This window comes from Coregonus lavaretus (assembly GCF_964263955.1).
Source record: "Coregonus lavaretus genome assembly, chromosome: 9".
NCBI lineage: Eukaryota > Metazoa > Chordata > Actinopteri > Salmoniformes > Salmonidae > Coregonus > Coregonus lavaretus.
Window position 1 is genome coordinate 366,300 of NC_139996.1, and position 22,431 is coordinate 388,730.

Consider the following 22,431-nt stretch of genomic DNA (forward strand, 5'->3'; position numbering starts at 1 on the left):
GAGCCAGGAGCGGCCGACTGGTCAACATTCTGTTGTTAAGAGGAGCCAGGAGCGGCCGACTGGTCAACATTCTGTTGTTAAGAGGAGCCAGGAGCAGACGACTGGTCAACATTCTGTTGTGAAGGTGTCTGTCTGTCTGCTGGTGTCTGTCTGCCGGTGTCTGTCTGTCTGCTGGTGTCTGTCTGCCGGTGTCTGTCTGTCTGCCGGTGTCTGTCTGTCTGCTGGTGTCTGTCTGCTGGTGTCTGTCTGCCGGTGTCTGTCTGTCTGCTGGTGTCTGTCTGCTGGTGTCTGTCTGCAGGGGTCTGTCTGCAGGGGTCTGTCTGCCGGTGTCTGTCTGTCTGCTGGTGTCTGTCTGCAGGGGTCTGTCTGCCGGTGTCTGTCTGTCTGCAGGGGTCTGTCTGCCGTTGTCTGTCTGTCTGCTGGTGTCTGTCTGCTGGTGTCTGTCTGTCTGCATGTGTCTGTCTGCTGGTGTCTGTCTGCAGGGGTCTGTCTGTCTGAAAGGAAGGAGACTAAGGATGGGTGTTGTGTTTTAAACTACTGGAGATCAGTGATCACTGTGCTACTGCTGAGTCTCAGTAGAGGAAGACAGGTCTGTGGCCCATTTAGCTTAGCAATGACGACCAGAATATTGTAAAACCCATTCACTTACAAATGGTATTCATGCCATCTTAACTGTCTGTATAATATATCCTTTACTAAAGCACTACTGTAGTTATCTAGCTGGTTGGATAGTCAGCTAGATAGGTTGGAACTGCATAGCTAGCTAGCAATACAGACTGTCAGTCTCTCTTTCTGGGGACTGTCAGTCTCTCTTTCTGGGGAGTCAGTCTCTCTTTCTGGGGAGTCAGTCTCTCTTTCTGGGGAGTGTCAGTCTCTCTTTCTGGGGAGTGTCTGTCTCTCTTTCTGGGGACTGTCAGTCTCTCTTTCTGGGGACTGTCAGTCTCTCTTTCTGGGGAGTCAGTCTCTCTTTCTGGGGACTGTCAGTCTCTCTTTCTAAGGACTCTCAGTCTCTTTTTCTGTGACTGTCAGTCTGTCTTTCCAGGGAGTGTGAGTCTCTTGTTCCAGGGAGTGTCAGTGTGTCTTTCTGATGAGTGTGAGTGTGAGTGTGTCTGTAGTCTGCACAGCGTGGTTGTCTCTTGTTCCATGGGGTGTGAGTGTGTCTGTAGTCTGATTCAGAGGGTAATCCCTTTCCCTTCTCTTGTCTCTTCTAAAGCCCAGTAAACAACAACAACAACAACAACAACACATAAACATTGTAGCTCAACGTGATCTGCCTCTGCTAACAGGTGATTGACAGGTCTCTGTCTTCACACATTAATGGTGGCTGTTATTATAGAACATTAACCAATATATATTCAGCGTTTCTCTCTTCAAACAGAGCGCTGTTTAGTGAGCCGCACCACAGTGTATTCAGGAGAGTTGAAACATCTCTTTAGAACAAGGCAGAGAGAGTCACTGCAGAACTACATCCCCCCGAGCTGTTTTTTACTAAACTAAATAAACTAAAATAACTCAAGTTTGTTTTAAATTTGAAAGTGTTCATAAGTGAAAATAAACAGTAGGTGTAAACTGTGTGCAGCTGAATTCTGTCTGCATACCAATGAACATTCCCAACTCTGTTTCTGGGCCTTTTGGATTTGACTTTCTATTTGTGACAAGGTCCACAATTATTCAACAGTCAGTCTCAGTTGACTCTGGTTCCATTGTGCTCTGGTCTGTCTTACAGCTGATTGGACAGATCAGTTAAAGGTCTCTATGTTCATGTGTCGATGATGAAGAACATTGAAATATATTATACAGACGTGGTCCTCTGTAGCTCAGCTGGTAGAGCACGACGCTTGTAACGCCAAGGTAGTGGGTTCGATCCCCGGGACCACCCATACACAAAAATGTATGCACGCATGACTGTAAGTCGCTTTGGATAAAAGCGTCTGCTAAATGGCATATTATTATTATTATATTATAAAGCATTGATAGAAACATGGTGACCAGACTTGGGTTGAGGCAGGGGGTCTGGGGCTGAGGCTGGGGGCTGGGGCTGAGGCAGGGGGTTTTGGGCTGAGGCAGGGGGTTTGGGGCTGAGGCTGGGGGCTGGGGCTGAGGCAAGGGGCTGGGACTGAGGCTGGGGGCTGGGGCTGAGGCAAGGGGCTGGGACTGAGGCTGGGGGCTGGGGCTGAGGCAAGTGGCTGGGACTGAGGCTGGGGGCTGGGGCTGAGGCAGGGGGTTTTGGGCTGAGGCAGGGGGTCTGAGGCAGGAGATCTGGGGCTGAGGCAGGGGTCTGGGGCTGAGGTAGGGGGCTGGGGCTGAGGTAGGGGGCTGAGGTAAGGGGCTGGGGCTGAGGCAGGAGGTCTGGGGCAGGGGGTCTGGGGCTGAGGCAAGGGTCTGGGGCTGAGGCAGGGGGTCTGAGGCAGGGGATCTAGGGCTGAGGCAGGGGATCTGGGGCTGAGGCAGGGGATAGGGGGCTGAGGCAGGGGATCTGGGGCTGAGGCAGGGGTCTAGGGCTGAGGTAGGGGGTCTGGGGCTGAGGCAGGGGATCTGGGGCTGAGGCAGGGGGCTGAGGCAAGGGGCTGGGGCTGAGGTAGAGGGTCTGGTGTGGAGGCATGGGGTCTGGGGCTGAGGCAGAAACACGGTGACCACAACACTGTATAGCATTAGAACACTGCATGGCATTAGAACACTGCATGGTATTAGAACACTGCATGGCATTAGAACACTGCATGGCATTAGAACACTGCATGGCATTAGAACACTGCATAGCATTAGAACACTGCATGGCATTAGAACACTGTATAGCATTAGAACACTGCATGGCATTAGAACACTGCATGGCATTAGAACACTGCATGGTATTAGAACACTGCATGGCATTAGAACACTGCATGGTATTAGAACACTGCATGGCATTAGAACACTGCATAGCATTAGAACACTGCATGGTATTAGAACACTGCATGGTATTAGAACACTGCATGGCATTAGAACACTGCATGGTATTAGAACACTGCATGGTATTAGAACAATGCATAGCATTAGAACACTGCATGGCATTAGAACACTGCATAGCATTAGAACACTGCATAGCATTAGAACACTGCATGGCATTAGAACACTGCATGGCATTAGAACACTGCATGGTATTAGAACACTGCATGGCATTAGAACACTGCATAGCATTAGAACACTGCATGGCATTAGAACACTGTATAGCATTTGAACACTGCATGGCATTAGAACACTGCATGGCATTAGAACACTGCATGGTATTAGAACACTGCATGGCATTAGAACACTGCATGGTATTAGAACACTGCATGGCATTAGAACACTGCATAGCATTAGAACACTGCATGGTATTAGAACACTGCATGGTATTAGAACACTGCATGGCATTAGAACACTGCATGGCATTAGAACACTGCATGGTATTAGAACACTGCATGGCATTAGAACACTGCATAGCATTAGAACACTGCATAGCATTAGAACACTGCATAGCATTAGAACACTGCATGGTATTAGAACACTGCATAGCATTAGAACATTGCATGGTATTAGAACACTGCATAGCATTAGAACACTGCATAGCATTAGAACACTGCATGGCATTAGAACACTGCATGGCATTAGAACACTGCATGGTATTAGAACACTGCATAGCATTAGAACACTGCATGGTATTAGAACACTGCATAGCATTATAACACTGCATAGCATTAGAACACTGCATAGCATTAGAACACTGCATGGTATTAGAACACTGCATAGCATTAGAACACTGCATGGCATTAGAACACTGCATGGCATTAGAACACTGCATGGCATTAGAACACTGCATAGCATTAGAACACTGCATGGCATTAGAACACTGCATGGCATTAGAACACTGCATAGCATTAGAACACTGCATAGCATTAGAACACTGCATGGCATTAGAACACTGCATGGCATTAGAACACTGCAGGTGGCGGTTGTTGTAATTGTCCAACATTCCTGGAAGATACACAGACGAGATGTGGGACTCCAGAAGCTGTACCTGTGTTTTGCATACTATATGTTCAGCTTACAGGGGAGGGAGGGTCCTTAATAATTATCCATGAGGGTGAGCTGCCAGTGACTACAGTACTGTGTTACAGTCCCTCCTACAGTTGGGGCTAAGAGAGGGGGTCTGGAGCTGAGGTATGAGGTCTGGAGCTGAGGTAGGAGGTTTGGGGCTGAGGTAGGAGGTATGGGGCTGTGTGTCTGAACTGGGGCTGAGGTATGAGGTTTGGGACTGAGGTAGGAGGTGTGGGGCTGAGGCAGGAGGTCTGGGGCTGTGTGTGAAGAGGTCTGGGGCTGTGTGTGAAGAGGTCTGGGGCTGAGGCAAGAGGTCTAGGGTGGACTGACGCTAACCCTAACCCTAACCCTAAGTCAAGGGCTATTCGGAACTCCTGACGTAAAAAACGACTAACCAAAATCTAAAACTGACACTTACCCTAACCGAAACCAAACCCTTAACCCTAACCCTAACCTTAACCAAACCCTTAACCCTTACCCAACCTTAACCAAACCCTTAACCCTAACCCTAACCTTAACCAAACCCTTAACCCTAACCCTAACCTTAACCAAACCCTTAACCCTAACCTTAACCAAACCCTTAACCCTAACCCTAACCTTAACCAAACCCTTAACCCTAACCTTAACCAAACCCTTAACCCTTAACCCTAACCTTAACCTTAACCTTAACCCTTAACCCTAACCTTAACCAACCCTTAACCCTAACCAAACCCTTAACCCTAACCCTAACCTTAACCAAACCCTTAACCCTAACCTTAACCAAACCCTTAACCCTTAACCCTAACCTTAACCAAACCCTTAACCTTAACAAAACCCTTAACCCTAACCTTAACCAACCCTTAACCCTAACCAAACCCTTAACCCTAACCTTAACCAAACCCTTAACCCTAACCTTAACCAAACCCTTAACACTAACCCTAACCTTAACCAAACCCTTAACCTTAACCAAAACCTTAACCCTAACAAACCCTTAACTCTAACCTTAACCAAACCCTTAACCCTAATCTTAGCCAAACCCTTAACCCTAACCAAACTCTTAACCCTAACCTTAACCAACCCTTAACCCTAACCAAACCATTAACCCTAACCATAACCAAACCCTTAACCAAACCCTTAACCTTAACCCTAACTATAACCCAAACCCTTAACCTTAACCCTAACCAAACATTAACCCTAACCTTAACTGCCAATAGCACAGTCAGTGTAGTCAGCTCAGCCATACCCATTGAGACTGTGTCTGTGCCTCGACCTAGGTTGGGCAAAACTAAACATGGCGGTGTTCACCCTAGCAATCTTATTAGGATAAAGACCTCCTCCATTCCTGCCATTATTGAAAGAGATCGTGATACCTCACATCTCAAAATAGGGTTACTTAATGTTAGATCCCTCACTTCAAAGGCAGTCATAGTCAATGAACTAATCACTGATCATAATCTTGATGTGATTGGCCTGACTGAAACATGGCTTAAGCCTGATGAATTTGCTGTGTTAAATGAGGCCTCACCTCCTGGTTACACTAGTGACCATATTCCCCGTGCATCCCGCAAAGGCGGAGGTGTTGCTAACATTTACGATAGCAAATTTCAATTTACAAAAAAAAAAATGGCGTTTTCATCTTTTGAGCTTCTAGTCATGAAATCTATGCAGCCTACTCAATCACTTTTTATAGCTACTGTTTACAGGCCTCCTGGGCCATATACAGCGTTCCTCTCTGAGTTTCCTGAATTCCTATCAGACCTTGTAGTCATAGCAGATCATATTCTAATTTTTGGTGATTTTAATATTCACATGGAGAAGTCCACAGACCCACTCCAAAAGTCTTTCGGAGCCATCATCGACTCAGTGGGTTTTGTCCAACATGTCTCTGGACCTACTCACTGCCACAGTCATACTCTGGACCTAGTTTTGTCCCATGGAATAAATGTTGTAGATCTTAATGTTTTTCCACAAAATCCTGGACTATCGGACCACCATTTTATTACGTTTGCAATCGCAACAAATAATCTGCTCAGACCCCAACCAAGGAGCATCAAAAGTCGTGCTATAAATTCTCAGACAACACAAAAATTCCTTGATGCCCTTCCACACTCCTTCTGCCTACCCAAGGACGTCAGAGGACAAAAATCAGTTAACCACTTAACTGAGGAACTCAATTTAACCTTGCGCAATACCCTAGATGCAGTTGCACCCCTAAAAACGAAAAACATTTGTCATAAGAAACTAGCTCCCTGGTATACAGAAAATACCCGAGCTTTGAAGCAAGCTTCCAGGAAATTGGAACGGAAATGGCGCCACACCAAACTGGAAGTCTTCCGACTAGCTTGGAAAGACAGTACCGTGCAGTACCGAAGAGCCCTCACTGCTGCTCGATCATCCTACTTTTCCAACTTAATCGAGGAAAATAAGAACAATCCAAAATTTATTTTTGATACTGTTGCAAAGCTAACTAAAAAGCAGCATTCCCCAAGAGAGGATGGCTTTCACTTCAGCAGTAATAAATTCATGAACTTCTTTGAGGAAAAGATCATGACCATTAGAAAGCAAATTACGGACTCCTCTTTGAATCTGCGTATTCCTCCAGGGCTTAGCTGTCCTGGATCTGCACAGCTCTGCGAGGGCCTGGGATCGGGAGAGACACTTAAGTGTTTTAGTACTATATCTCTTGACACAATGATGAAAATAATCATGGCCTCTAAACCTTCAAGCTGCATACTGGATCCTATTCCTACTAAACTGCTGAAGGAGCTGCTTCCTGTGCTTGGCCCTCCTATGTTGAACATAATAAACAGCTCTCTATCCACCGGATGTGTACCAAACTCACTAAAAGTGGCAGTGATAAAGCCTCTCTTGAAAAAGCCAAACCTTGACCCGGAAAATATAAAAAACTATCGGCCTATATCGAATCTTCCATTCCTCTCAAAAATTTTAGAAAAAGCTGTTGCGCAGCAACTCACTGCCTTTCTGAAGACAAACAATGTATACGAAATGCTTCAGTCTGGTTTTAGACCCCATCATAACACTGAGACTGCACTTGTGAAGGTGGTAAATGACCTTTTAATGGCATCAGACCGAAGCTCTGCATCTGTCCTCGTGCTACTAGACCTTAGTGCTGCCTTTGACACCATCGATCACCACATTCTTTTGGAGAGACTGGAAACCCAAATTGGTCTACACGGACAAGTTCTGGCCTGGTTTAGATCTTACCTGTCGGAAAGATATCAGTTTGTCTCTGTGAATGGTCTGTCCTCCGACAAATCAACTGTACATTTCGGTGTTCCTCAAGGTTCCGTTTCAGGACCACTATTGTTTTCACTATATATTTTACCTCTTGGGGATGTTATTCGAAAACATAATGTTAACTTTCACTGCTATGCGGATGACACACAGCTGTACATTTCAATGAAACATGGTGAAGCCCCAAAATTGCCCTCGCTAGAAGCCTGTGTTTCAGACATAAGGAAGTGGATGGCTGAAAACTTTCTACTTTTAAACTCGGACAAAACAGAGATGCTTGTTCTAGGTCCCAAGAAACAAAGAGATCTTCTGTTAAATCTGACAATTCATCTTGATGGTTGTAAAGTCGTCTCAAATAAAACAGTGAAGGACCTCGGCGTTACTCTTGACCCTGATCTCTCTTTTGACGAACATATCAAGACTGTTTCAAGGACAGCTTTTTTCCATCTACGTAACATTGCAAAAATCAGAAATTTTCTGTCCAAAAATGATGCAGAAAAATTAATCCATGCATTTGTTACTTCTAGGTTAGACTACTGCAATGCTCTACTTTCCGGCTACCCGGATAAAGCACTAAATAAACTTCAGTTAGTGCTAAATACGGCTGCTAGAATCCTGACTAGAACCAAGAAATTTGATCATATTACTCCAGTGCTAGCTTCCCTACACTGGCTTCCTGTTAAGGCAAGGGCTGATTTCAAGGTTTTACTGTTAACCTATAAAGCGTTACATGGGCTTGCTCCTACCTATCTTTCCGAGTTGGTCCTGCCGTACATACCAATACGTACGCTACGGTCACAAGACGCAGGCCTCCTAATTGTCCCTAGAATTTCTAAGCAAACAGCGGGAGGCAGGGCTTTCTCCTATAGATCTCCATTTTTATGGACAGTCTGCCTACCCATGTGAGAGACGCAGACTCGGTCTCAACCTTTAAGTCTTTACTGAAGACTTATCTCTTCAGTAGGTCATATGATTGAGTGTAGTCTGGCCCAGGAGTGTGAAGGTGAACGGAAAGGCTCTGGAGCAACGAACAGCCCTTGCTGTCTCTGCCAGGCCGGTTCCCCTCTCTCCACTGGGGTTCTCTGCCTCTAACCCTGTTACAGGGGCTGAGTCACTGGCTTGCTGGTGCTCTTTCATGCCGTCCCTAGGAGGGGTGCGTCACTTGAGTGGGTTGAGTTACTGACGTGATCTTCCTGTCTGGGTTGGCGCCCCCCCCTTGGTTTGTGCTGTGGTGGAGACCTCTGTGGGCTATACTCGGCCTTGTCTCAGGATTGTAAGTTGGTGGTTGAGGATATCCCTCTAGTGGTGCGGGGGCTGTGCTTTGGCAGAGTGGGTGGGGTTATATCCTTCCTGTTTGGCCCTGTCCGGGGGTTTTCTTCGGATGGGGCCACAGTGTCTCCGGACCGCTCCTGTCTCAGCCTCCAGTATTTATGCTGCAGTAGTTTATGTGTCGGGGGGCTGGGGTTAGTTGGTTATACCTGGAGTACTTCTCCTGTCTTATCCAGTGTCCTGTGTGAATTTAAGTATGCTCTCTCTAATTCTCTCGTTCTCTCTTTCTCTCTGAGAACCTGAGCCCTAGGACCATACGTCAGGACTACCGGGCATGATGACACCTTGCTGTCCCCAGTCCACCTGGCCTTGCTGCTATTCCAGTTTCAACTGTTCTGCCTGCGGTTACGAAACCCCTACCTGTCCCAGACCTGCTGTTTTCAACTCTTAATGATCGGCTATGAAAAGCCAACTGAGAGACCTGAGCCCTAGGACCATACGTCGGGACTACCGGCCGTGGTGACTCCTTGCTGTCCCCAGTCCGCCTGGCCTTGCTGCTATTCCAGTTTCAACTGTTCTGCCTGCGGTTATGGAACCCCTACCTGTCCCAGACCTGCTGTTTTCAACTCTTAATGATCGGCTATGAAAAGCCAACTGAGATTTATTCCTGATTATTATTTGACCATGCTTGTCACTTATGAACATTTTTGAACATCTTGGCATGGTTCTGTTATAATCTCCACCCGGCACAGCCAGAAGAGGACTGGCCACCCCTCATAGCCTGGTTCCTCTCTAGGTTTCTTCCTAGGTTTTGGCCTTTCTAGGGAGTTTTTCTTAGCCACCGTGCTTCTACACCTGCATTACTAGCTGTTTGGGGTTTTAGGCTGGGTTTCTGTACAGCACTTCGAGATATTAGCTGATGTAAGAAGGGCTATATAAAATAAAATTGATTGATTGATTGATTGAACCAAAACCTTAATCCTAACCCTAACCTTAACCCTAACCAAACCATTAACCCTAACCTTAACCAAAACCTTAACCCTAACCCTAACCTTAACCCTAACCCTAACCAAACCATTAACCCTAACCTTAACCAAAACCTTAAGCCTAACCTTAATCTAATTCAGCCATGAGTGTCCGTATCGCCGTTCCCCTGGTCACATGCCTTGACACTTACAGTGATGAGCACCTGCAGAACAGTTAACAAGAAAAATACTCAACCAAACCGTGAGCAAGAGACACAAGATAATGTCTTGATCCTTTCAAATAAAACTATCTGAACCAAAAGTAAATGTGTAAGTAACACCAGAGTTGTAGTCGTGTAGTAGTTATGTAGTAGTTATGTAGTAGTCGTGTAGTAGTCATGTAGTAGTTATGTAGTAGTTATGTAGTAGTCATGTAATAGAAATGTAGAAGGAGTTGTCCATTCACCAACATGTAGTAGTCATGTAGTAATAATAATAATATGCCATTTAGCAGACGCTTTTATCCAAAGCGACTTACAGTCATGCGTGCATACATTTTTGTGTATGGGTGGTCCCTGGGATCGAACCCACTACCTTGTTGTTACAAGCGCCGTGCTCTACCAGCTGAGCTACAGAGGACCACATAGTAGTTATATAGCAATGATGTATTATTAATGTAGAAGGAGTTGTCCATCCACGTAGTAGTAATGTAGTATTCTTGTAGTAGTGATGTAGTAGGAGTTGTCCATCCACCACGTAGTAGTAATTTACATTTACATTTTAGTCATTTAGCAGACGCTCTTATCCAGAGCGACTTACAGTTAAGTGAGTGCATACATTTTCATACTACCCCCCCCCCCCCCCCCCCCGTGGGAATCGAACCCACAACCCTGGCGTTGCAAACGCCATGCTCTACCAACTGAGCTACATTCCCTCCCCTACCCTGGACGATGCTGGCTAATTGTGCGCCGCCCCATGGGTCTCCCGGTCGCGGCCGGCTACGACAGAGTCTGGATTCGAACCAGGATCTCTAGTGGCACAGCTAGCACTTAGACCACTGCGCCACTCGGGAGACGACGTAATATAGTAGTGATGTAGTAGTGATGTAGTAGTCATGTAGTAGTCATGTAGTAGTGATGTAGTAGTGATGTAGTAGTCATGTAGTAGTTATGTAGTAGTCATGTAGTAGTGATGTAGTAGTCATGTAGTAGTGATGTAGTAGTCATGTAGTAGTGATGTAGTAGTTATGTAGTAGTTATGTAGTAGTCATGTAGTAGTGATGTAGTAGTCATGTAGTAGTGATGTAATAGTGATTTAGTAGTCATGTAGTAGTCATGTAGTAGTCATGTAGTAGTGATGTAGTAGTCATGTAGTAGTCATGTAGTAGTTATGTAGTAGTCATGTAGTAGTGATGTAGTAGTGATGTAGTAGTCATGTAGTAGTCATGTAGTAGTGATGTAGTAGTCATGTAGTAGTCATGTAGTAGTTATGTAGTAGTCATGTAGTAGTTATGTAGTAGTCATGTAGTAGTGATGTAGTAGTCATGTAGTAGTGATGTAGTAGTCATGTAGTAGTCATGTAGTAGTCATGTAGTAGTTATGTAGTAGTCATGTAGTAGTGATGTAGTAGTCATGTAGTAGTGATGTAGTAGTGATGTAGTAGTCATGTAGTAGTCATGTAGTAGTCATGTAGTAGTTATGTAGTAGTCATGTAGTAGTCATGTAGTAGTCATGTAGTAGTCATGTAGTAGTGAAGTAGTAGTGATGTAGTAGTCATGTAGTAGTTATGTAGTAGTCATGTAGTAGTGATGTAGTAGTGATGTAGTAGTCATGTAGTAGTGATGTAGTAGGAGTTGTATTATTATTATTGAGCTGTTGTGTGCAAACTACACATATAGACTATTAACCATGTGAAATTTGATCTTGAATTTGTTCTTCTTTACCCCTGGCGTTGGTGGTAGAAGGTAAGCCAGCAGGAGTGAACACGTCACTATCCCAGCCTGAGGAAACAGGGATATAAGAAGGAAATGGGAAAGTACCAAGTCAAAGATAGTCAGAGAGTCAGAGACAGGGAAAGAGTTGAATATTTAGTGCTTCAGTTTGGAATGGCCTGTACATACTGGACTTACTTCTTCAGCCAGGACTACCCTCTTAACTACCTGTCCCTCTCTTCTTCAGTAAGGACTACCCTCTTCACTACCTGTCCCTCTCTTCTTCAGCCAGGACTACCCTCTTCACTACCTGTCCCTCTCTTCTTCAGCCAGGACTACCCTCTTCACTACCTCTCCCTCTCTTCTTCAGCCAGGACTACCCTCTACACTACCTGTCCCTCTCTTCTTCAGCCAGGACTATCCTCTTCACAACCTGTCCCTCTTTTCTTCAGCCAGAACTATCCTCTTCACTACCTGTCCCTATTCTTCAGTAAGGACTATCCTCTTCACTACCTGTCCCTCTCTTCTTCTTCCAGTACTATCCTCTTCACTACCTGTCCCTCTCTTCTTCAGCCAGGACTACCCTCTTAACTACCTGTCCCTCTCTTCTTCAGCCAGGACTACTCTCTTCACTACCTGTCCCTCTCTTCTTCAGCCAGGACTAGCCTCTTCACTACCTGTCCCTCTCTTCTTCAGCCAGGTCTACCCTGTTCACTACCTGTCCCTATTCTTCAGTAAGGAATATCCTCTTCACTACCTGTCCCTCTCTTCTTCAGCCAGGACTACCCTCTTCACTTCCTGTCCCTCTCTTCTTCAGCCAGGACTACCCTCTTCACTTCCTGTCCCTCTCTTCTTCGTGAAACATGTCAGTCTGTTTATTATCGTCCACTATGCCATCTGAAAATATTTGTTTTTGCCTGTTATTTTATTAAAACTATATCAATAAAGACACCTGCAGGACTACAAAGACTTGTCTTCCTACAACACAGACTGCAGAGTTAATTTGATGCAACTTCTGCTGATCATACAATCATTTAGCTAATCTTACCTGACACAATGTTGACAGGAAACAGTAATAGAACACTGCCATGGTCTCATTCTGTCAGTATAGCAGCAGAGTCCGGGAGAACTGAGACAGGGGTCGGAATAGTGAACATTATGCAGCAGAGAGCCATGTGTTCACTCTCCTCCATACACACTAACACTCTCCTCCATACACACTAACACTCTCCTCCATACACACTAACTCTCTCCTCCATACACACTAACTCTCTCCTCCATACACACTAACACTCTCCTCCATACACACTAACACTACACACTAACACTAGCTGGGTTACCCTAAACCTAAACCTAATGTGACACAGTTCATTATGTCCAGGCATACAGTATATCAACAAGATAAATAATTAACAAACATGCAAGTCATTCTACATCAATGAAGACAGATATAATCTAAACTTGTGTTTAATACTTCCTGTTGACAAACGGTCCATAGTAAACACAAGGTAAATAACAACAGCCCAGCAGTAAACACAAGGTAAATAACAACAGCCCAGCAGTAATCACAAGGTAAATAACAACAGCCCAGCAGTAATCACAAGGTAAATAACAACAGCCCAACAGTAATCACAAGGTAAATAACAACAGCCCAGCAGTAATCACAAGGTAAATAACAACAGCCCAGCAGTAAACACAAGGTAAATAACAACAGCCCAACAGTAAACACAAGGTAAATAACAACAGCCCAGCAGTAAACACAAGGTAAATAACAACAGCCCAGCAGTAAACACAAGGTAAATAACAACAGCCCAGCAGTAATCACAAGGTAAATAACAACAGTCCATCAGTAAACACAAGGTAAATAACAACAGCCCAGCAGTAAACACAAGGTAAATAACAACAGCCCAGCAGTAAACACAATGTAAATAACAACAGCCCAGCAGTAAACACAAGGTAAATAACAACAGACCAGCAGTAAACACAATGTAAATAACAACAGCCCAGCAGTAATCACAAGGTAAATAACAACAGCCCAGCAGTAAACACAAAGTAAATAACAACAGCCCAGCAGTAAACACAAGGTAAATAACAACAGCCCAGCAGTAAACACAAAGTAAATAAAAACAGCCCAGCAGTAAACACAAAGTAAATAACAACAGCCCAGCAGTAAACACAAGGTAAATAACAACAGCCCAACAGTAAACACAAGGTAAATAACAACAGCCCAACAGTAATCACAAGGTAAATAACAACAACCCAGCAGTAATCACAAGGTAAATAACAACAGCCCAGCAGTAATCACAAGGTAAATAACAACAGCCCAGCAGTAAACACAAAGTAAATAACAACAGCCCAGCAGTAAACACAAGGTAAATAACAACAGCCCAACAGTAAACACAAGGTAAATAACAACAGCCCAGCAGTAAACACAAGGTAAATAACAACAGCCCAGCAGTAAACACAAGGTAAATAACAACAACCCAGCAGTAAACACAATGTAAATAACAACAGCCCAGCAGTAATCACAAGGTAAATAACAACAGCCCAGCAGTAAACACAAAGTAAATAACAATAGCCCAGCAGTAAACACAAGGTAAATAACAACAGCCCAACAGTAAACACAAGGTAAATAACAACAGTCCAGCAGTAAACACAAGGTAAATAATAACAGCCAGCAGTAAACACAAGGTAAATAAAAACAACCCAGCAGTAAACACAAGGTAAATGACAACAGCCCAGCAGTAAACACAAGGTAAATAACAACAGCCCAGCAGTAAACACAAGGTAAATAACAACAGCCAGCAGTAAACACAAGGTAAATAAAAACAACCCAGCAGTAAACACAAGGTAAATAACAACAGCCCAGCAGTAAACACAAGGTAAATAACAACAGCCCAGCAGTAAACACAAGGTAAATAACAACAGCCCAGCAGTAAACACAAGGTAAATAACAACAGCCCAGCAGTAAACACAAGGTAAATAACAACAGTCCATAGTAAACACAAGGTAAATAACAACAGCCCAGCAGTAAACACAAGGTAAATAACAACAGCCCAGCAGTAAACACAAGGTAAATAACAACAGCCCAGCAGTAATCACAAGGTAAATAACAACAGCCCAGCATTAAACACAAAGTAAATAACAACACCCAGCAGTAAACACAAGGTAAATAACAACAGCCCAGCATTAAACACAAAGTAAATAACAACAGCCCAGCAGTAAACACAAGGTATATAACAACAACCCAGCAGTAAACACAAGGTAAATAACAACAGCCCAGCAGTAAACACAAGGTAAATAACAACAGCCCAGCAGTAAACACAAAGTAAATAACAACACTCCATAGTAAACACAAGGTAAATAACAACAGCCCAACAGTAATCACAAGGTAAATAACAACAGCCCAGCAGTAATCACAAGGTAAATAACAACAGCCCAGCAGTAAACACAAGGTAAATAACAACAGCCCAACAGTAAACACAAGGTAAATAACAACAGCCCAGCAGTAAACACAAGGTAAATAACAACAGCAAAGCAGTAAACACAAGGTAAATAACAACAGCCCAGCAGTAATCACAAGGTAAATAACAACAGTCCATCAGTAAACACAAGGTAAATAACAACAGCCCAGCAGTAAACACAAGGTAAATAACAACAGCCCAGCAGTAAACACAATGTAAATAACAACAGCCCAGCAGTAAACACAAGGTAAATAACAACAGACCAGCAGTAAACACAATGTAAATAACAACAGCCCAGCAGTAATCACAAGGTAAATAACAACAGCCCAGCAGTAAACACAAAGTAAATAACAACAGCCCAGCAGTAAACACAAGGTAAATAACAACAGCCCAACAGTAATCACAAGGTAAATAACAACAACCCAGCAGTAATCACAAGGTAAATAACAACAGCCCAGCAGTAATCACAAGGTAAATAACAACAGCCCAGCAGTAAACACAAAGTAAATAACAACAGCCCAGCAGTAAACACAAGGTAAATAACAACAGCCCAACAGTAAACACAAGGTAAATAACAACAGCCCAGCAGTAAACACAAGGTAAATAACAACAGCCCAGCAGTAAACACAAGGTAAATAACAACAACCCAGCAGTAAACACAATGTAAATAACAACAGCCCAGCAGTAATCACAAGGTAAATAACAACAGCCCAGCAGTAAACACAAAGTAAATAACAATAGCCCAGCAGTAAACACAAGGTAAATAACAACAGCCCAACAGTAAACACAAGGTAAATAACAACAGTCCAGCAGTAAACACAAGGTAAATAATAACAGCCAGCAGTAAACACAAGGTAAATAAAAACAACCCAGCAGTAAACACAAGGTAAATGACAACAGCCCAGCAGTAAACACAAGGTAAATAACAACAGCCCAGCAGTAAACACAAGGTAAATAACAACAGCCAGCAGTAAACACAAGGTAAATAAAAACAACCCAGCAGTAAACACAAGGTAAATAACAACAGCCCAGCAGTAAACACAAGGTAAATAACAACAGCCCAGCAGTAAACACAAGGTAAATAACAACAGCCCAGCAGTAAACACAAGGTAAATAACAACAGCCCAGCAGTAAACACAAGGTAAATAACAACAGTCCATAGTAAACACAAGGTAAATAACAACAGCCCAGCAGTAAACACAAGGTAAATAACAACAGCCCAGCAGTAATCACAAGGTAAATAACAACAGCCCAGCATTAAACACAAAGTAAATAACAACACCCAGCAGTAAACACAAGGTAAATAACAACAGCCCAGCATTAAACACAAAGTAAATAACAACAGCCCAGCAGTAAACACAAGGTATATAACAACAACCCAGCAGTAAACACAAGGTAAATAACAACAGCCCAGCAGTAAACACAAGGTAAATAACAACAGCCCAGCAGTAAACACAAAGTAAATAACAACACTCCATAGTAAACACAAGGTAAATAACAACAGCCCAGCAGTAATCACAAGGTAAATAACAACAGCCCAGCAGTAATCACAAGGTAAATAACAACAGCCCAACAGTAAACACAAGGTAAATAACAACAGCCCAGCAGTAAACACAAGGTAAATAACAACAGCCCAGCATTAAACACAAAGTAAATAACAACAGCCCAGCAGTAAACACAAGGTAAATAACAACAGCCCAACAGTAAACACAAAGTAAATAACAACAGCCAAGCAGTAAACACAAGGTAAATAACAACAGCCCAGCATTAAACACAAAGTAAATAACAACAGCCCAGCAGTAAAAAAAAGGTAAATAACAACAACCCAGCAGTAAACACAAGGTAAATAACAACAGCCCAGCAGTAAACACAAGGTAAATAACAACAGCCCAGCAGTAAACACAAAGTAAATAACAACAGTCCATAGTAAACACAAGGTAAATAACAACAGCCCAGCAGTTAACACAAGGTAAATAACAACAGCCCAGCAGTAATCACAAGGTAAATAACAACAGCCCAGCAGTAAACACAAGGTAAATAACAACAGCCCAGCAGTAAACACAAAGTAAATAACAACAGCCCAGCAGTAAACACAATGTAAATAACAACAGCCCAGCAGTAAACACAAAGTAAATAACAACAGTCCATAGTAATCACAAGGTAAATAACAACAGCCCAGCAGTAAACACAAGGTAAATAACAACAGCCCAGTAGTAATCACAAGGTAAATAACCACAGCCCAGCAGTAAACACAAGGTAAATAACAACAGCCCAGCAGTAATCACAAGGTAAATAACAACAGCCCAGCAGTAAACACAAGGTAAATAACAACAGCCCATCAGTAAACACAAGGTAAATAACAACAGCCCAGCAGTAAACACAAGGTAAATAACAACAGTCCATAGTAAACACAAGGTAAATAACAACAGCCCAGCAGTAAACACAAGGTAAATAACAACAGCCCAGCAGTAAACACAAGGTAAATAACAACAGTCCATAGTAAACACAAGGTAAATAACAACAGCCCAGCAGTAATCACAAGGTAAATAACAACAACCCAGCAGTAAACACAGGGTAAATAACAACAGTCCAGCAGTAAACACAAGGTAAATAACAACAGCCCAACAGTAAACACAAGGTAAATAACAACAGCCCATCAGTAAACACAAGGTAAATAACAACAGCCCAGCAGTAATCACAAGGTAAATAACAACATAAAAGTAGTAATCACAAGGTAAATAACAACAGCCCAGCAGTAAACACAAGGTAAATAACAACAGCCCAGCAGTAAACACAAAGTCAATAACAACAGCCCAAAGTAAACACAAAGTAAATAACAACAGCCCAGCAGTAATCACAAGGTAAATAACAACAGCCCAGCAGTAAACACAAGGTAAATAAAAACATCCCAGCAGTAATCACAAGGTAAATAACAACAGCCCAACAGTAATCACAAGGTAAATAACAACAGCCCAGCAGTAAACACAAAGTAAATAACAACAGCCCAGCAGTAAACACAAAGTAAATAACAACAGCCCAGCAGTAAACACAAGGTAAATAACAACAGCTCAGCAGTAAACACAAGGTAAATAACAACAGCCCAGCAGTAAACACAAGGTAAATAACAACAGCCCAGCAGTAAACACAAGGTAAATAACAAAAGCCCAGCAGTAATCTCAACGTAAATAACAACAACCCAGCAGTAAACACAAGGTAAATAACAACAGCCCAGCAGTAAACACAAGGTAAATAACAACAGCCCAGCAGTAATCACAAGGTAAATAACAACAGCCCAGCAGTTATCACAAGGTAAATAACAACAGCCCAGCAGTAAACACAAGGTAAATAACAACAGCCCAGCAGTAAACACAAGGTAAATAACAACAGCCCAGCAGTAAACACAAGGTAAATAACAACAGCCCAGCAGTAATCACAAGGTAAATAACAACAGCCCAGCAGTAAACACAAGGTAAATAACAACAGCCCAGCAGTAAACACAAGGTAAATAACAACAGCCCAGCAGTAAACACAAAGTAAATAACAACAGCCCAGCAGTAAACACAAGGTAAATAACAACACCCAGCAGTAATCACAAGGTAAATAACAACAGCCCAGCAGTAAACACAAGGTAAATAACAACAGCCCAGCAATAAACACAAAGTAAATAACAACAGCCCAGCAGTAATCACAAGGTAAATAACAACAGCCCAGCAGTAAACACAAGGTAAATAACAAAAGCCCAGCAGTAATCTCAACGTAAATAACAACAACCCAGCAGTAAACACAAGGTAAATAACAACAGCCCAGCAGTAAACACAAGGTAAATAACAACAGCCCAGCAGTAATCACAAGGTAAATAACAACAGCCCAGCAGTTATCACAAGGTAAATAACAACAGCCCAGCAGTAAACACAAGGTAAATAACAACAGCCCAGCAGTAAACACAAGGTAAATAACAACAGCCCAGCAGTAAACACAAGGTAAATAACAACAGCCCAGCAGTAATCACAAGGTAAATAACAACAGCCCAGCAGTAAACACAAGGTAAATAACAACAGCCCAGCAGTAAACACAAGGTAAATAACAACAGCCCAGCAGTAAACACAAAGTAAATAACAACAGCCCAGCAGTAAACACAAGGTAAATAACAACACCCAGCAGTAATCACAAGGTAAATAACAACAGCCCAGCAGTAAACACAAGGTAAATAACAACAGCCCAGCAATAAACACAAAGTAAATAACAACAGCCCAGCAGTAATCACAAGGTAAATAACAACAGCCCAGCAGTAATCACAAGGTAAATAACAACAGCCCAGCAGTAAACACAAGGTAAATAACAACAGCCCAGCAGTAATCACAAGGTAAATAACAACAGCCCAGCAGTAAACACAAGGTAAATAACAACAGCCCAGCAGTAAACACAAGGTAAATAACAACAGCCCAGCAGTAAACACAAAGTAAATAACAACAGCCCAGCAGTAAACACAAGGTAAATAACAACAGCCCAGCAGTAATCACAAGGTAAATAACAACAGCCCAGCAGTAAACACAAAGTAAATAACAACAGCCCAGCAGTAATCACAAGGTAAATAACAACAGCCCAGCAGTTATCACAAGGTAAATAACAACAGCCCAGCAGTAAACACAATGTAAATAACAACAGCCCAGCAGTAAACACAAGGTAAATAACAACAGCCCAGCAGTAATCACAAGGTAAATAACAACAGCCCAGCAGTAATCACAATGTAAATAACAACAGCCCAGCAGTAAACACAAGGTAAATAACAACAGCCCAGCAGTAAACACAAGGTAAATAACAACAGCCCAGCAGTAAACACAAAGTAAATAACAACAGCCCAGCAGTAATCACAAGGTAAATAACAACAGCCCAGCAGTAAACACAATGTAAATAACAACAGCCCAGTAGTAATCACAATGTAAATAACAACAGCCCAGCAGTAAACACAAGGTAAATAACAACAGCCCAGCAGTAAACACAAGGTAAATAACAACAGCCCAACAGTAAACACAAGGTAAATAACAACAGCCCAACAGTAATCACAAGGTAAATAACAACAGCCCAGCAGTAAACACAAGGTAAATAACAACAGTCCATAGTAAACACAAGGTAAATAACAACAGCCCAACAGTAAACACAAGGTAAATAACAACAACCCAGCAGTAAACACAGGGTAAATAACAACAGTCCAGCAGTAAACACAAGGTAAATAACAACAGCCCAACAGTAAACACAAGGTAAATAACAACAGCCCAGCAGTAAACACAAGGTAAATAACAACAGCCCAGCAGTAATCACAAGGTAAATAACAACATAAAAGTAGTAATCACAAGGTAAATAACAACAGCCCAGCAGTAAACACAAGGTAAATAACAACAGCTCAGCAGTAAACACAAAGTAAATAACAACAGCCCAAAGTAAACACAAAGTAAATAACAACAGCCCAGCAGAAATCACAAGGTAAATAACAACAGTCCATAGTAAACACAAGGTAAATAACAACAGCCCAGCAGTAAACACAAGGTAAATAACAACAGCCCAGCAGTAAACACAAGGTAAATAACAACAGTCCAGCAGTAAACACAAGGTAAATAACAACAGCCCAGCAGTAAACACAAAGTAAATAACAACAGCCCAGCAGTAAACACAAGGTAAATAACAACAGCCCAGCAGTAAACACAAGGTAAATAACAACAGCCCAGCAGTAATCACAAGGTAAATAACAACAGCCCAGCAGTAAACACAAGGTAAATAACAACAGCCCAGCAATAAACACAAAGTAAATAACAACAGCCCAGCAGTAATCACAAGGTAAATAACAACAGCCCAGCAGTAATCACAAGGTAAATAACAACAGCCCAGCAGTAAACACAAGGTAAATAACAACAGCCCAGCAGTAATCACAAGGTAAATAACAACAGCCCAGCAGTAAACACAAGGTAAATAACAACAGCCCAGCAGTAAACACAAGGTAAATAACAACAGCCCAGCAGTAAACACAAAGTAAATAACAACAGCCCAGCAGTAAACACAAGGTAAATAACAACAGCCCAGCAGTAATCACAAGGTAAATAACAACAGCCCAGCAGTAAACACAAAGTAAATAACAACAGCCCAGCAGTAATCACAAGGTAAATAACAACAGCCCAGCAGTTATCACAAGGTAAATAACAACAGCCCAGCAGTAAACACAATGTAAATAACAACAGCCCAGCAGTAAACACAAGGTAAATAACAACAGCCCAGCAGTAATCACAAGGTAAATAACAACAGCCCAGCAGTAATCACAATGTAAATAACAACAGCCCAGCAGTAAACACAAGGTAAATAACAACAGCCCAGCAGTAAACACAAGGTAAATAACAACAGCCCAGCAGTAAACACAAAGTAAATAACAACAGCCCAGCAGTAATCACAAGGTAAATAACAACAGCCCAGCAGTAAACACAATGTAAATAACAACAGCCCAGTAGTAATCACAATGTAAATAACAACAGCCCAGCAGTAAACACAAGGTAAATAACAACAGCCCAGCAGTAAACACAAGGTAAATAACAACAGCCCAACAGTAAACACAAGGTAAATAACAACAGCCCAACAGTAATCACAAGGTAAATAACAACAGCCCAGCAGTAAACACAAGGTAAATAACAACAGTCCATAGTAAACACAAGGTAAATAACAACAGCCCAACAGTAAACACAAGGTAAATAACAACAACCCAGCAGTAAACACAGGGTAAATAACAACAGTCCAGCAGTAAACACAAGGTAAATAACAACAGCCCAACAGTAAACACAAGGTAAATAACAACAGCCCAGCAGTAAACACAAGGTAAATAACAACAGCCCAGCAGTAATCACAAGGTAAATAACAACATAAAAGTAGTAATCACAAGGTAAATAACAACAGCCCAGCAGTAAACACAAGGTAAATAACAACAGCTCAGCAGTAAACACAAAGTAAATAACAACAGCCCAAAGTAAACACAAAGTAAATAACAACAGCCCAGCAGAAATCACAAGGTAAATAACAACAGTCCATAGTAAACACAAGGTAAATAACAACAGCCCAGCAGTAAACACAAGGTAAATAACAACAGCCCAGCAGTAAACACAAGGTAAATAACAACAGTCCAGCAGTAAACACAAGGTAAATAACAACAGCCCAGCAGTAAACACAAAGTAAATAACAACAGCCCAGCAGTAAACACAAGGTAAATAACAACAGCCCAGCAGTAAACACAAGGTAAATAACAACAGCCCAGCAGTAATCACAAGGTAAATAACAACAGCCCAGCAGTAATCACAAGGTAAATAACAACAGCCCAGCAGTAAACACAAGGTAAATAACAACAGCCCAACAGTAAACACAAGGTAAATAACAACAGCCCAGCAGTAAACACAAGGTAAATAACAACAGCCCAGCAGTAATCACAAGGTAAATAACAACAGCCCAGCAGTAATCACAAGGTAAATAACAACAGCCCAGCAGT